The sequence below is a fragment of the Hyperolius riggenbachi genome, chromosome 3 (genome assembly GCF_040937935.1).
Source record: "Hyperolius riggenbachi isolate aHypRig1 chromosome 3, aHypRig1.pri, whole genome shotgun sequence".
In the NCBI taxonomy this organism is placed as follows: Eukaryota; Metazoa; Chordata; class Amphibia; order Anura; family Hyperoliidae; genus Hyperolius; species Hyperolius riggenbachi.
In genome coordinates, this window is record NC_090648.1 from 53,396,733 (window position 1) to 53,413,600 (window position 16,868).

The 16,868-nt window shown below is 44.6% G+C and overlaps 1 protein-coding gene across 1 annotated transcript in view; it reads right to left on the reverse strand.

The window, feature by feature from the left end:
• The window catches only part of LOC137562609 (A.superbus venom factor 1-like), a 554,872-nt gene that overhangs the window by 138,670 nt on the left and 399,334 nt on the right, over nt 1–16,868 (reverse strand). The window lies entirely within an intron of this gene.

Here is a 16,868-nt window from a genome sequence, read left to right on the forward strand (position 1 = left end):
GGAGACAAATTTTCATGAACTTAGCAATGTGGGACATTAGATTAGGACAGTGGTGGCGAACCTTTTGCAAGGCCGAGTACCCAAACTGCAACCCAAAAGTCACTTTATCCATCGCAAAGTGGAAACAGCAATTTAAACTACATACAAACATTTTAACTCATGCATAAACATTATGGAAAATCCAAGTTGAAAATAAACTGTTAAGATAAACAATTTCATCCATCCTACTCCTGAAAAATATATTCTTTTTTAGAACCTCACAGTTTTATTTTCCGTTTTAAAAAGCTAAAAAAGTAGGTTTAATGCTTTTGTCTTATATGATGATGATTCAGCTTTTCCCATAGTCTCGCAGTTAGCAATCATGTGACCCCTAACAAGACAAATTCAGCAATCATGATGCCCCCAACAAGACAAATTCAGTGTTAAGAAAAAGTGGAGGGAAGGCTGCGCATCCCTAAGCACATGCTGCAATTGAATGGTTAATCACGTAGGCATACACCGCCTCTATTAGACTGAAAAATGCATGCCCTGCATCCAAAACAAGTACTAACATTTATTACACTAGGAGGAACTTTAGCTTCCAATATGGTTTGCATGCAAAGTATATTATACTAGACACTTGCGCCACGGTGAGGCAAACCTCCGGGCAAGTGACCTAACCTAAATTTAAAACCTTGGGAGCAGCTAAGCAAAAAAAATGTGTAACTTACATTTTGTTGGACAGCGATGAGAGCGCCAGTGCATACCACTTAGGCTGCATCTGAAATGACAAACAGCTCATGTGTGCAGCACCTCTAATAGGCTTTCTGCACACTTCGCATCCAATTCAGATGAAAATCATATGCAAAACTGCTACTACTTATCATGCAAACAGGAAACTCAGGAGGAGGGGATGGGAGCAGCTAACCTGATAGTTATATACCATGCGATTAACCAGTCAATTGCAGCATGTGTTTAGGGATGCGCAGCCTTCCCCCCACTTTTTCTTAACTCTGCAAGTATATAACTATCAGGTTAGCTGCTCCCAGCCCCTCCTCCTGAGTTTCCTGTTTGCATGATAAGTAGTAGCAGTTTTGCATATGATTTGCATCTGAATTGCATGCGAAGTGTGCAGAAAGCCTATTAGAGGTGCTGCACACATGAGCTGGTTGTCATTTCAGATGCAGCCTTAATGGTATGCGCTGACACTCTCCTCGCAAGACAAATTCAGCAATCATGAGGCCCCAACAAATCATGAGGCCCCCAACAAGACATTCAGCAATCTTGAGGCCCCCAAAAATCATAGGGCCCCCAACAAGACAAATTAAGCAACCATGAGGCCCCCAAGACAAATTCAGCAGTCATGAGGCACATAGACAACAATTCACATAAATAGGCAGAATGCCCCCTTAATATGGTAGACACCTCTTGCCTGGCTTCTCAATTCTCCTCTACTGGCTGCTGTGCCTGGCAATACTGTTTTTGGCTGGATTGGGGATGAATGGTGGGCTGAAAGGCCTTGCGGTGATGCTGTGGCCGGGCTGGCGGTGATACTGTGGTTGGGCTGGCTGGCGGTGATGCTGTGGGTGAGTTGGCTGGCGGTGATGCTGTGACCTGGCTGGCGGTGATGCTGGGCTGTGCTTGGCTGGTTGAAGTAAATGCTGGCCTGATTGGTGGTGATGATGTGGCCTTTTTGACAGTGATTCAGGGCTGGTTGGCTGGTGGTGATGCTGGGCTGGCTGGCCTGGATAGTTTAGGTATTGACAGGTACCCTCTAGTTTAGGTAGCACCAGGAACCCCCGAAGTTAGGAAGTGACAGGGATCCTCCCCGTAGAGCAGTGACAGGGACCCCAGTAAGGTAGTGACAAGGGACCCCCCGTTTAGGTAGTGAGTGACAGGGACCCCAAGTCCAGTTAGATAGTGACAGGTGCCCTCAGGTTAGGAAGTGACAGGTGCACCCCAGGTTAGGAAGTGACAGGAACCCCCATTTAGGTAGTGAGTGACAGGGACTGCTAGTCCAGTTAGGCAGTGAAAGGGACCCCCAGGTTAGGAAGTGACAGGGACCCCCATTTAGGAAGTGACAGGTGCCCCTAGGTTAGGAAGTGACAGGGACCCCCGTTTAGGTAGTGAGTGACAGGGACCCCAAGTCCAGTTAGGTAGTGACAGGTGCCCCCAGGTTAGGAAGTGACAGGGACCATAAACAATAGATTAGGTATTGCACACCTGTAACAATGATAGGCATATATATGTCTCACAATAACATCGGGGTGCTGTGTCCAAAATCAAACACCAATTAATTTACAAAGAGACACGCACACCAAGCCAATTTGAATGCTTATAAAAGTGTATTCACAATTTATACATTAATAGTGCTACATGCTGGTCTGAACTCTCAGTACCAGTAAGTTACTGGTACTGGTACTGAGAGTTCAGACCAGCATGTAGCACTATTAATGTATAAATGTGTGCGTGTCTCTTTGTAAATTAATTGAAGTGACAGGGACCCCCATTTAGGTAGTGAGTGACAGGGACTGCTAGTCCAGTTAGGCAGTGACAGGGACCCCTATTTAGGTAGTGACAGGGACCCCCAGGTTAGGAAGTGACAAGGACCCCCATTTAGGTAGTGACAAGGACCCCCATTTAGGTAGTGACAGGGACCCCCATTTAGGTAGTAACAGGGACCCCCATTTAGGTAGTGAGTGACAGGGACCACCATTTAGGTAGTGAGTGACAGGGACCACCATATAGGTAGTGAGTGACAGGGACCACCATTTAGTTAGTGAGTGACAGGGACCACCATTTAGGTAGTGAGTGACAGGCGCCCCATTTAGGTAGTGAGTGACAGGGACCCCCATTTAGGTAGTGAGTGACAGGGACCCCCATTTAGGTAGTGAGTGACAGGGACCACCATATAGGTAGTGAGTGACAGGGGCCACCATTTAGGTAGTGAGTGAAAGGGACCACCATTTAGGTAGTGAGTGACAAGGACCCCCATTTAGGTAGTGAGTGCCAGGGACCCCCATTTAGGTAGTGAGTGACAGGGACCACCATATAGGTAGTGAGTGACAGGAACCACCATTTAGGTAGTGAGTGACAGGCGCCCCCCGTTTAGGTAGTGAGTGACAGGGACCCCCATTTAGGTAGTGAGTGACAGGGACCCCCATTTAGGTAGTGAGTGACAGGGACCCCTGTTTAGGTAGTGACAGGACCCCCCTCACCTTGCAGCCAGCAGCGTGTCAGACCTCGATCAGTGGGCGACCCGACCAGTAAGAGAGTCACAACTGTTAAAGGGGGCCCACCGAATTTTTCCTCAGTAGTTCGGTGGGTTAGTATGAGCCTGATTGAAGATATCAGTTACCGTGGCCTTTAGGTCTTCATCTCTGGTAGCTTCTGGGAGACCTTTAACCTCCCTGGCGGTAAGCCCGGCTGAGCATGGGCTATGCCGCCGGAAGGCACCGCTCAGGCCCCGCTGGGCTGATTTGCATAATTTTTTTTGCTACACGCAGCTAGCACTTTGCTAGCTGCGTGTGCAATGCGATCGCCGCAGCTACCCGCTGATCCGCCGCTATCCCCCCCCCCCCCAGACCCCGTGCGCTGCCTGGCCAATCAGTGCCAGGCAGCGCTGTGGGATGGATCGGAGTCCCCTTTGACGTCACGACGTCGATGATGGGGGAAGCCCTCCAGGAGATCCCGTTATTTCCTGAGGGGCTGACGTCACGACGTCGATGACGGGGGAAGCCCTCCAGGAGAGCCCGTTCTTTCCTGAGGGGCTGGGGGGATGCCGCTGAGCGGCTATCATGTAGCGAGACCTTGTCTCGCTACATGAAAGAAAAAAATTTTTTAAAATGAGTTTGCTGCCCCCTGGCGGATTTTGATAAACCGCCAGGAGGGTTAATTCTAATATTTTGTCTTCTTGACCTGTTTTCTTGGTCATCTAACTGTGCAATCAGAGAGTCTGTTTATCCTGCTTCGTGATTTTTTCAAGCATGGAGGTCAGTTTTGTGGTCATACCTTCCTGCATGTTCTCTAGATCCATCACCCTGTGGCCTATGGCTGAAAGATCTTTATGCAGACCATCTATTTCTCTTCTAAATGATCTTTCAAGTCTTTCCGCAAAAGTCTTTAGAACTCCTTTGGTCGAAAGATTTCTTATCTGTTCCCGTAGTTCTGCAACCCTCTCCGTCTCTCCCCCCTGACAGTGGCCTCCCGCTGTTTGGGATCTCCCCGCCTGCTGGTTACTGCCTCGCTTCCCCTGTGGCCCCGCTGTTTGGGATCTCCCCGCCTGCTGGTTACTGCCTCGCTTCCCCTGTGGCCCCGAAGTGGCCTCCCCTTGTGGTGGCGTCATCTGTTTCTCGGAGCTCAGGTTGTTATTTCCCCCTCTAGCTTACACCGGGGATGTTACAGGACTGATGTTTGGGGTCCTATTTTGTGTCTACGGTGGGGTTTTCTCACCTCTTGATTGCATAGGCAGAAATGGTGGCTCACTATTAGCAGTAATGGCCTCCTCCGGGATCTGTGAGGGTGATGTTGCCTGGTTGTCTTTGGAGATAGCTGTTTGTGGTTGCTCTTTCTCCGGTTAAGTCATCAGATTGTGTTCGGGTGGAATATTCTCCATGGCGGCCTGGTGTTGTGTCTTTGCTGAGTGCTGCGCCATCTTGGATAGCATGGCCGCCTTCGTGTTCCGATCTTTCCGGAACCTCCTAATTCCCGTTCCTGAGGATGTTTGCTTCTGCTTGTGCTTCTTAGATGAGCTTCTCATTGTCCGAGAGCCTTCTGGCATATTTTGGAGCAGTCTTAGCTGGATCGTAGCTTATTTTGGCAGGGATTTGTTGCAGACTTGCCGGGAGCTCAGCTTAGCACGTCTTACTCCGCCATAGCGTAACCACACACCCCTCTTCACACTGAGTATTTAACTAATAGGCATATAAGCGCAGAACACTGGCGAATAGATGCAAATATTTTTACACATGAAAGTAATTGCTTAACTTTGTGTGTAATTATTATTCACAAACGTAGTATGCTGTGTGTAATGTAATCGCAATTACTCATGCGAAAAATTATGTAGAATGTTGTGTAATCGTAATTTACCCAGTACGAACACCACTAGTATTACTTCCTGAGTTCTAGGGGACATTTTGTTTTTTCTAAGAAACTGAGGAGCCTTTGTCATATTTAATAACTAGCTGATGGCCCTGCATTGCCCGGGTATGTATCTGGCTGGTGTTTGCTCCGCCCACTTTTTCCTTCCCTAACACACAATTACTCAATTACCAAGTTTGTGAGCTTTGCGTCTTTGGCATCAATCATTTATATGGAAATGAAACAAATCTGATTGGCTGTTTGTGGCCTCAACCCCTTTTCTGAATTTGAACTGCAGTCAACCAGTGATTAACTGTACCAGGTTTGAGGCTTGTGCCATTAACAGTGCAAGAATGGGAGCAATGTAAATATTCCCCTTGAAAATCAACAGGTGAATTTGTATTGGCTTTTATAGGCTCCACCCACTTCTCTGAATAATAATTCCAGTCAGCCAGTGACCAACTGTGCAAAGTTTGAGAACCCTACCATTAACGGTGTAAGAATGTGTAAAGGATTGCGGAATGGCCGCCGCGTGCTCTGACGGCGTGGCGGCTGTTTCCGCGTCCAGTCCGGCGGTTTACGCGCGGCGACATGTGTCTGACCTGGTGCAGCCTTCCTGTGCACATAGGCTGAGGAATACACGCGCGCGTGCGGCGAGACAGAAGCTTTATGGGAAGCAGAGAGGGATCAGCTGACTCCCTTGGTCAGCTGATCCAAGTTTGTATGCGGATTGGTTGGAAGGGACTGGGCAGCGCTGGCTAGCGCTGCACTATATAACCACTCATCCCTCAGTCTCACATCGTCTGCCGTTGCAAATGCTTATGTGTTAGCACACAGACCTCAGTCAGATCCAACAGTGTGTTTGAACCAGGAAGGACCTGGGAATCCACACTGAGCTAGAAAACTTTCTCTTGCTTATTCTATGTTATGCTTTAGACCAGTTCCAGGGTGTTGTGACTACGGATCTCACACCCAAGACTAAGATACTGTGTCAGTTCTATGTTATGCTTTAGACCAGTTCCAGGGTGTTGTGACTACGGACCTCACACCCAAGACTAGGATACTGTGTCAGTTCTATGTTATGCTTTAGACCAGTTCCAGGGTGTTGTGACTACGGACCTCACACCCAAGACTAGGATACTGTGTCAGTTCTATGTTATGCTTTAGACCAGTTCCAGGGTGTTGTGACTACGGACCTCACACCCAAGACTAGGATACTGTGTCAGTTCTATGTTATGCTTTATACCAGTTCCAGGGTGTTGTGACTACGGACCTCACACCCAAGACTAGGATACTGTGTCAGTTCTATGTTATGCTTTAGACCAGTTCCAGGGTGTTGTGACTATGGACCAAACACCTAAGACTAGGATACTGTGTCAGTTCTATGTTATGCTTTAGACCAGTTACAGGGTGTTGTGACTACGGACCTCACACCCAAGACTAGGATACTGTGTCATTTCTATGTTATACCTTAACCCGGTTCCAGGGCATAGAGAATAGGCCCCCACACCTAGTTAAGACAAGCCTGTTTATATTAGCAGCAGGGCTTCCTGCAACCAAGCCTAGGCCCCTCTCCTAGGGAGCCTTTGGCCTAGGGATTCACCCACAGTCTGAGGTGAAATCCCTTCTTCTGCATACCTCCAGTTCCTCTGGCGGTTCTCTCTCAAAGTGCTACTGTTACATTGTACTCTCATATCTCAGGTGTCCAGAGGTTAGACATACCTGGATTATTAGTGATTCTGCAGATCATTCATAATCTGGTGTATATCTGCATTACTGGTGATTCTGCAGATCACCAATAATCAGATTCTCTCTGCGTGTTGACACCAATCGTTACAGAATGGCTGCAGTTTACATTTTCCCAGTGAAATTTGTATTTGTCTCTGCCCCCTTTTTGGTTATGGGGTTAAAAAGTATCCTATATGTTATTCCAGGTAATGTACTATGTGTCTGCCAAATTTCATTCAAATCCATTCAGCCATTTGTTGCGTGATTGAGTAACAAACATCCCAACATTCAAACTTTCGCATTTATAATATTAGTAAGATGTCATATTATCCGTTTGGAGACCGGCCACCTAATCCCCCTTAAAGAGACTCTGTAACAAAAATGCCATCCTTTTTTCTAGCATCCTGCAAGTTCCTAAACCTATTCTAATGTGCTCTGGCTTACTGCAGCATTTTCTACTATCACCGTCTCTGTAATAAATCAATGTATCTTTCCCCTGTCGGACTTGTCGCCCTGTGTCTGGAAGGTTGCCAACTCTTCCGTGCTGATCTGTTATGCACACCCCTCTCCAGGCCCCTCTATGCACACTCCAGTGTGTGTGTGTGTTATTTACATAAGCCAATCAGTGATAGAAGAGAGCTGGATAAAAATCCTCCTCTGTTAGGCTGGGAAAGGAGCTGGCTGGCACACACTGAGGAATTACAGACAGGGCAGAGCTGTCTGCAGGAAGGAACGATCAGTGGATGAGAGCTGCAGGGGGACAGAAGGTAATCTCTTGAGATTCAAAAGGAATGCTGTATACAGCCTGCTTGTGTATGGATGTATTTTCTATGTGTGGACATACTGCACATCAACCTACTTCCTGTTTTGGTGGCCATTTTGTTTGTTTATAAACAAACTTTTTAAAACTGTTTTTGACTACTTTTAATGCGGCGGGGAGAGGCGAAAATGTGATAGAGGGTAATAGGAGATGTCCCCTAACGCACTGGTATGTTTACTTTTGTGCGATTTTAACAATACAAATTCTCTTTAAGGACCAGGCGTGCATTTGGGGAGGGGGTCAAGCAGCTGGATCCCTCTTAAGGTGGCCACACAAAATACAATAAAATTATTCGATTTTACAGCAATTCCATAAAAATGATCGGATCTCCCGAAAAAATTGAAAGCTTTTTTTCATTCGACTGAAAAATCCGATCAGATTTCCCGTTTTTTTCGATTTTTATCTATCTGGAATGCCAGATATTTTCCTTCAATTTCTCTAAAGAGTGTACGGTGTGTGTTAGACAGTGGTGCTATCACGGATGGTCATGATCACGGGTACGCATGATTCACGGCCATTTTTACGCAACACGAAGGTCGTGATTCGGATGCCATGACCGCATGAATCACGGCATCGCGTCAAATCCAGATCACGGAATGCGTAAAAAAATACGGGTCACGGCTCATAATCACGGCCGTACATCGCGTTTTTTTTTCAAAAGATGTCACTGGGCCAATCAGAGGCCCCTGACGCAGGCTAGAGCAGCCAATCACAGGAGGGGAGGCTATGCCCTCCCCTCTCGTATATAACCAGCGGCCATTATCAGAAACTCCGTCCTTGCTAGAGACTGTGGTCTGAGAGAGTATCTCCAGGCCATTCTGACACAAATCAAGGGCATTTTGGTGTAAAAACCCAGCGTTTTTGCTCATTTCAGTGATCTCATACTACTGATATTAGTTGCATTTTGCTAGCCAGTGATTAGTGTCAGTTAGTGAGTGTAGTTCAGAGTGTACTGTGCTGCTAGTGTCTGCTGTTTGCTGTTGTGCTACTGTGCAGGCAGGCACTGCAAACAGGTTTCTGTACTGTACTGTATTAGCTAGCCAGTGATTATACTGTCATTTAGTGAGTGTAGTTCAGAGTGTACTGTGCTGCTAGTGTCACTGTCTGCTGTTGTGATACTGTGCAGGCAGGCACTGCAAACAGGTTTCTGTGCTGCAGTCAGACTATATTACTACTGTAATGAGTGTAGTTCAGAGTGTACTGTGCTGCTAGTGTCTGCTGTTGTGCTACTGTGCAGGCAGGTACTGCACGCAGGTTTCTGTGCTGCTGTATATATACTACTGTACTGTATTAGCTAGCCAGTGAATACTGACTGTCAGTTAGTCAGTGTAGTTCAGAGTGTACTGTCTGTGCTGCTAGTGTCTGCTATTGTGCTACTGTGCAGGCAGGTACTGCACGCAGGTTTCTGTGCTGCTGTATGTATACTACTGTACTGTATTAAATAGCCAGTAGCCACTGGCCAGTGATTACTGACTGACTGTCAGTTAGTTATAACAAAGAATGTCTGGAAGGGCACAAGGACGACCCAAGAAGAGAGGGAGTGGCAGTTCCACCGCTTCTGGGACTGTTCCACGGGCAGGAAGAGTGTGCTCAGCTGTAGGGGCACAAGGGGATGGAGCCAGGCATCAAACAGCATCATCACAGCGTATGCCAATGAGAATGGCATCAATTTTCAGCAACCGTACAGTTTTACGTGTACGAGTGACATTCGGGAATGGAATACCGAGCTATACACACATTACGTGACGCATGTAGTAGTTACGCATTGACAGCGGCATCGTGACCAATACAAACCCGTACATTTTTATGCATACAGGCATATAGGTACGCATAAACTATCCGGATCACGGCTTTGTTTTTTAGCCGTGTGAAGATGGAGAAAATACGGTTTCGTGACGGTTACGCGTAAAAAAATACGGGACGCGATCACGGGTGATCTGGATGCAGCACCAATAAAAACGGCCGCATTTGGATCCGTGATTAAGGGGTATCTGAGTAACACTGGTGTTAGATTGTCAATTATTATTATACACACATATTTACGCGTGAATGCCATACAGTCTGTTGACTCACGGGTGCTCGGGTTCGGCATGACAGATTATTGGGTGGGGCTGGGGAAGACCCGGCTGTCATGGTACACATTGGCACCAATGACAAAGTTAGTGGGAGATGAAAGGTCCTCAAAAATGATTTTCAGGTACTTGGAGATAAACTTAAAGCAAGGACCTCCAAGGTGGTGTTCTCTGAAATACTGCCAGTGCCACGTGCTACATCTGAGAGAGAGAGGGAGCTTAGTGAGTTAAATAAGTGGCTGAGAAATTGGTGTTGGAAGGAAGGGTTTGGGTTCCTGGAGAACTGGGCAGACTTTGCAGTCGGCTACAGGTTCTACAGCAGGGATGGGCTGCACCTTAATGGGGAGGGTGCAGCTGCATTGGGGGAGAAGATGGCTAAACGGTTGGAGGAGATTTTAAACTAGGATCTGGGGGGAGGCGGGAGGATAACGTCTCAATACTTAGACAAGATAAGGTAAGAAGACAGTGGGAGCCTAACATTGTGGGGGGTGGAGAGGGGGGTGGGGACAGTGTAAAGATTAAAGAGGTTGGTAAAACTTCAAGTAGCCCATTTCATGTAAACAAAATTGGTAAATGTGGTGGTAAAAATATAAAGTGCATGGTAACCAATGCTCGGAGCCTTGCAAATAAAATAGACAAACTAGAGTTCATTCTGAATGACAAAGGCTATGACATTGTGGTGGGAATAACCGAGACATGGATGAATGAAAGCCATGACTGGATAGCTAATTTAAAAGGATACAGTGTGTTTAGGAAGGATAGAACAGGGAAAAAAGGTGGAGGGGTTTGTCTCTTTGTTAAGAATATTTTTACAGCTGTCCTCAGCGATGAGATGGAAGAAAATTGCGAAGATGTGGAGTCCGTTTGGGTAAATATTCATGGTGGAAATAAAAGTTGCCAATTGCTTATTGGGGTATGCTACAGACCACCTCTTATTAATAAAGCTGCAGAACTGCGATTACTACAGCAGATTGAAAAAGCTGCAAGTAAAAATGAGGTCATAGTTATGGGCGACTTCAACTTTTCAGACATTGACTGGAGTATTGAGGCTAGCCATTCTGGTAGAAGCAGCAGATTTCTGGCAGCACTACAGGACAATTACTTGACTCAAATGGTAACGGAACCAACTAGGGGGAATGCGTTACTGGATCTGATCATTTCTAATAGACCAGATAATGTATCAAATTTGCAGGTTCAAGAACATTTGGGAAATAGTGATCTCAACATGATAACGTTTGATCTGGTGACTGATAGGCTACAGGGCAGCGGGACCACTAAAACTATGAATTTTAGAAAAGCAAAGTTCAGTCAACTTAGGCAGGCACTAAGTTTGGTGAACTGGGATACTGTACTACAAGGGGAGGACACTGAAGGGAAATGGCCAGCTTTTAAACTTATTCTCAATCAATATTGCAGTATGTATATCCCATATGGAAACAAAATATCTAGGAATAAAAAAAGGCCTCTATGGATGAATAGGAAGGTTAGAGATAAAATGAAGAGGAAAAAGAATGCCTATAAGGTCCTAAAACAGGAGGGGACCGAGGCTGCTCTAAGCAATTATAAGGAGTGCAATATCATTTCTTACAAAACGTTGGTTTTTTTCTACCTATATAAGGAGTGCAATAAAAATTGTAAAAAAGAAATTAGGCTGGCAAAGATTGAAGCTGAAAATCAAATCGCTAGGGATATCAAATCTAACCCAAACAAGTTTTACAAGTACATCAACTCTAAAAAAAGAAAGGTTGACCGTATAGGACTCCTAAAGGGTGAGGGTGGGAACTCAAAGGCGGATGACCAAGGTAAGGCAGAGTTATTAAATGCTTTTTTTGCTTCTGTCTTCACAAAGGAAACAGCACTGTTTCAAATTACAGAGGCAGAAGAGTCTCAATCTTCTAACTGTAACATTAAATACTTAACGCAGGAAGAAGTGAAGGCAAGACAAAATAAATTAAAAATAGACAAGGCACCTGGCCCGGATGGCATGCATCCTCAGGTCCTAAGGGAATTAAGTTCAGTTATAGATAAACCCCTTTATCTTATCTTTTGTGATTCTCTTTCAACTGACAGAGTTCCCGTGGATTTGCGTACAGCCCACGTTTTCCCATTATTTAAGAAGGGCAAAAAATCAGATCCAGGAAATTATAGACATGTAAGCTTAACATCAGTTGTATGCAAACTATTTGAGGGGTTACTAAGAGATACTATACATGACTTCATAGTAGAAAATAATCTTATTTCACAGCATCAACATGGGTTTACTAAAGACAGGTCCTGTTGGACTAACATGCTCAGCTTTTATGAGGTAGTGAACCCTAATATGGATATTGGGAATGCTGTAGATGTGATATACTTGGACTTTGCAAAGACCTTTGACACTGTTCCCCAGTCTGGTGCAAAACTTGAGGATGCAAGGACTGGGGAAGAGTCTGTGTGCATGGATAGGGAACTGGCTAATGGACAGAAAACAAAGAGTTGTAGTCAATGAATTGTACTCAAAATGGGAGACTGTTAGCAGTAAGGCCCCACAGGGGTCTGTACTGGGTCCAGTGCTCTTCAATTTATTTATTAATGACCTAGTAGATGCAGTAGTGAGCAATGTTGCTATTTTTGCAGATGATACAAAATTGTGCAGAATCATCAACTCTCAGGAAGATAGTGTCATATTGCAACAGGATCTGGATAGGATGGCTATATGGGCACATACATGGCAGATGAAATTCAATGTTGAAAAATGTAAAGTCATGCATTTTGGTCATACCAGTGGTCTAGTACCATCCTACTAATATAATAAATGGGAAAGTTCGGATGTTTGGATGTTTGGATGTTTGAATGTTTGTTACTCGATCACGCAAAAACAGCTGAACGGATTTGAATGAAATTTGGCACACACATAGTACATTACCTGGAATAAAGTATAGGATACTTTTTATTCCCATAACCAAAAAGAGACAAATACAAATTTCACTGGAAAATGTAAACTGCAGCCATACACTGTTACACTGGAGTTGTGTTTAGCTTCTAAGGGTAGAATGGTTAATTTGCATATATTCAGCAGTGATGCTCTGGGAGACATCTCAAGCTCACTCCAACCTGAATTATCGCAAATTCTTTCTGTTTTAAGAAAGCAAACGTTTGTTTTTCTTAACATCTTAGTAAGGGGGCTTTTAGGGCCATTGTAGTCCCTTACACACTCCAATGAGTTCTGGGTCACCATGAGCTTGCTGGGTAGTCTGTACCTCTCGGTGTTACAAGCCCTACTGCATAGAGCCAAATTAATCTATGACATGCACTGATGAGGATTAAACAATCCAAAACAGTCTGTATGCGTGTTGGATTATTATGGCTCTGTACAATTTAACAAGCTGACACATCATTGCATTCCAGCAGTTCTGGAGGTGTGTTTAGCTTCTAAGGGTAACAATGGTTAATTAGCATATTTTCAGCAGTGATGCGCTGGGAGACATCTCAAGCTTACTCCAACCTGAATTATCGCAAATTCTTTCTGTTTTAAGAAAGCAAACTTTTGTTTTTCTTACACTGTTAATGGTAGGATTCTCAAACTTTGCACAGTTGGTCGTTGGGTGACTAGGGTTATTATTCAGAAAAGTGGTTGGAGCCTATAAAAGCCAATCAAAATTCACCTAATGATTTTCAAGGGGAATATTTACATTTCTGCCATTCTTGCACTGTTAATGGCACAAGCCTCAAACCTGGTATAGTTGATCATTGGGTGACTGGGGTTCAATTTCAGAAAGGGGGTGGAGCCACAAATAGCCAATCAGAGTTGTTTCATTCCAATGCAAATTATTGTTGCCAAACACCGCAAAGCTCACAAACTTGGTAATTGAGTAATTGATTAATTGTGTGTTAGGGTTAGGAAAGTGGGCACAGCCAACACCAGCCAAATACATAAGCGGGCAACGCCGGGTCATAAGTGGGCGGAGACAAATACAACTTTTACTGGGAAAATGTAAACAGCAGCCATTCTTACACTGTTAATGGTAGGGTTCGCAAACTTTGCACAGTTGGTTATTGGGTGACTGGGGTTAATATTCAGAAAAGTGGGTGGAGCCTACAAAAAACAATCAAAAATTACCTATTGATTTTTCAGGGGAATATTTCATTGCTGCCATTCTTGCACTGTTAATGGCAGAAGCCTCAAACCTGGTACAGTTGATCATTGCGTGACTGGGGTTTAAATTTATATAAGGGGGTGGAGCCCCAAACAGCCAATCTGATTTGTTTCATTTTAATGCAGGTTATTGATGCCAAAGACTGCAAAGCTCACAAACTTGGTCATTGAGTAATTGAGTAATTGTGTGTTAGGGTTAGGGTTAGGAAAAGTGGGCGCAGCCAACACCAGCCAAATACATAATCAGGCAATGCTGGGTCATCAGTAGGCGTAGACAAATACAAATTTCACTGAGAAAATGTAAACTGCAGCAATTCTTACACTATTAATGGTAGGGTTCTCAAACTTTGCACAGTTGGTCACTGGGTGACTGAGATTAATATTCAGAAAAGTGGGTGGAGCCTACAAAAGCCAATCAAAATCCACCTATTAATCTTTAAGGGGAATATTTAAATGATGCCATTCTTGCACTGTTAATGGCACAAGCCTCTTGCATTGTTAATCACCTGTACCTGGTACAGTTGGCCATTGGGTGATTGGGGTTCAAATTTAGAAAAGGGGTGGAGCCACAGCCAATCAGATTTATTTTATTTCAATGCAAATTATTGATGCCAAAGACCTCAAAGCTCACAAGCTTGGTCATTAAGTAATTTTGTGTTTGGGTTAGAAAAAGTGGGCGGAGCTAGCACCAGCCAAATACATACCTGGGCAATGCTGAGTCTTCAGTGGGCGGAGACAAACACAAATTTCACTGGGAAAATGTAAACTGCAGCCATTCTTACACTATTAATTGTGGGGTTCTAAAACTTTGCACAGTTGGTCACTGGGTGACTGGGATTAATATTCAGAAAAGTGGGTGGAGCCTACAAAAACCAATCACAATTCACCTATTGATTTTCAAGGCAAATATTTAATTGCTGCCATTTTTGCACTGTTAATGGCACAAGCCTCAAACCTGGTACAGTTGATCATTGGGTGACTGGGGTTAAATATTTAGAAAAGGGGTGGGGCTACAAACAGCGAATCAGATGTGTTTCATTTCAATGAAAATTATTCATGCCAAAGACCACTAATCTCACAAACTTGGTCATTGACTATTGACAATTGTGTGTTAGGGTTAGAAAAAGTGGCCACAGCCAACAGCAGCCAAATACATACCCGGGAAACATCAGGACATCAGTGGGTGGAGAAAAATAAAAATGTAACTGCCAGAATGTAAACTGCAGCCATTCTTACACAGTCTGTCAATGGCAGGGTTCTTAAACTTTGCACAGTGGGTGACTGGGATTAATATTCAGAAAAGTGGGTGGAGCCTACAAAAGCTAATCAAAATTCACCTATTGATTTTCAAAGTAGTGGAGCCACAGCCAATTATTGATGCCAAAGACCGCAAAGCTCACAAATTAGGTAATTGTGTGTTAGGATTAGAAAAAGTGGACAGAGCTAACACTAGCCAATTACATACCCGGGCAACGCCGGGCGACCAGCTAGTACAAAATAAATGGGATACAGTTGGGGACATCAAACTTGGAGAAGGACTTAGGAGTACTCATCGACAACAAGTTAAATAATAGTACTCAATGCCAACCCGCTGCAGCTAAAGCTAACAAAATTTTGGGATGCATTAAAAGGGAAATAAAAACTCGAGATGCTAGCATAATATTGCCCATGTTTAACTCTCTAGTAAGGCCACATCTAGAATATGGAATTCAGTTCTGGGCACCACATTACTAAAAAGATATTGCAGTTTTAGAGCAGGTGCAGAGACGAGCTACAAAATTGATACGTGGGATGGAGGGTCTCACTTACCAAGAAAGGTTAGATAAACTGGGTTTATTTAGTCTAGAGAAAAGACGCCTTAGAGGGGATCTAATTAACATGTATAAACACATCAGAGGGCAATATAATAGCTTGGCGGATGAGCTTTTTGTCCCTAGGCCTTCTCAAAGGACTAGAGGACATGATCTGCGAATGGAGGAAAAACGTTTTAGCCATTTATTTAGGAAAGGGTTCTTTAGAGTAAGAGTGATTAAGATGTGGAATGCATTGCCACAGGAAGTCGTTATGGCAAATTCTATACCTGTATTTAAAGGGGGCTTAGATGCTTTCCTTGCGTTGAAAGACATCCATGGCTACAATTACTAGGTAATGCCTAATGATGTTGATCCAGGGATTTTATCTGATTGCCATCTGGAGTCGGGAAGGAATTTTTCCCTTTTGGGGCTAATTGGACCATGCCTTCTAGGGGTTTTTTCGCCTTCCTCTGGATCAACAGGGATATGTGAGGGAGCAGGCTGGTGTTGTACTTTGTACTGGTTGAACTCGATGGACGTATGTCTTTTTTTCAACCAAAATAACTATATAACACACCCTAGCAAGTTTCCAATCATTTTTATCATAATTGGGTAAAAAATGAACATACGTGTGTGGTACATTGGTCATATTTTTGAAATGTTACAATCAGTCAGAAAAATTGATTGCAATTCTTAAATTGAACAGATATTTAAAAAATTGTATGGTGTATGGCCACCTTTAGAGCTTGCTGGGCTGTGTGTCTCTGTGTGGCCAGGTGTCCCCCCTGTAGCTGGCAGCCTTTACTCACCTCCCAGGCTCCAGTGATGAGCCGCAGTAAACCCATTCACTCCGGCCGGCATCCCCGCTTATACTGACTCTCAGTTCCGGGTCACGGCTTGATGACATCATCAAGCCGGGACCCGGGACTGACGTCAGAGCGAGCGGGGATGCCAGCCAGAGCAGAGGGGAGCGCCAATCGTCGTGGGAACGTCAGGGAGGTGATTGGATCCTCTTCTTCCCCCTACCGCCACAGCTGTCACAGTGATCACTATGATCCACCGGCGATCATAGTGATCATATGATTAGAAGCCACTGAGGGGAGATGTCAGCTGTCATATGACAGCTTAATCTCCCCTCTCGGGTGCACATGATCGCGTCGGGAACGGAAACGGCGGGCACATCACGCTAGAACAGCCACAAGTGCAGCGTAGGATCTAATAGAGGTGGTCCACAAAAGGTTAATCTTCCTCTGTAAAATGGA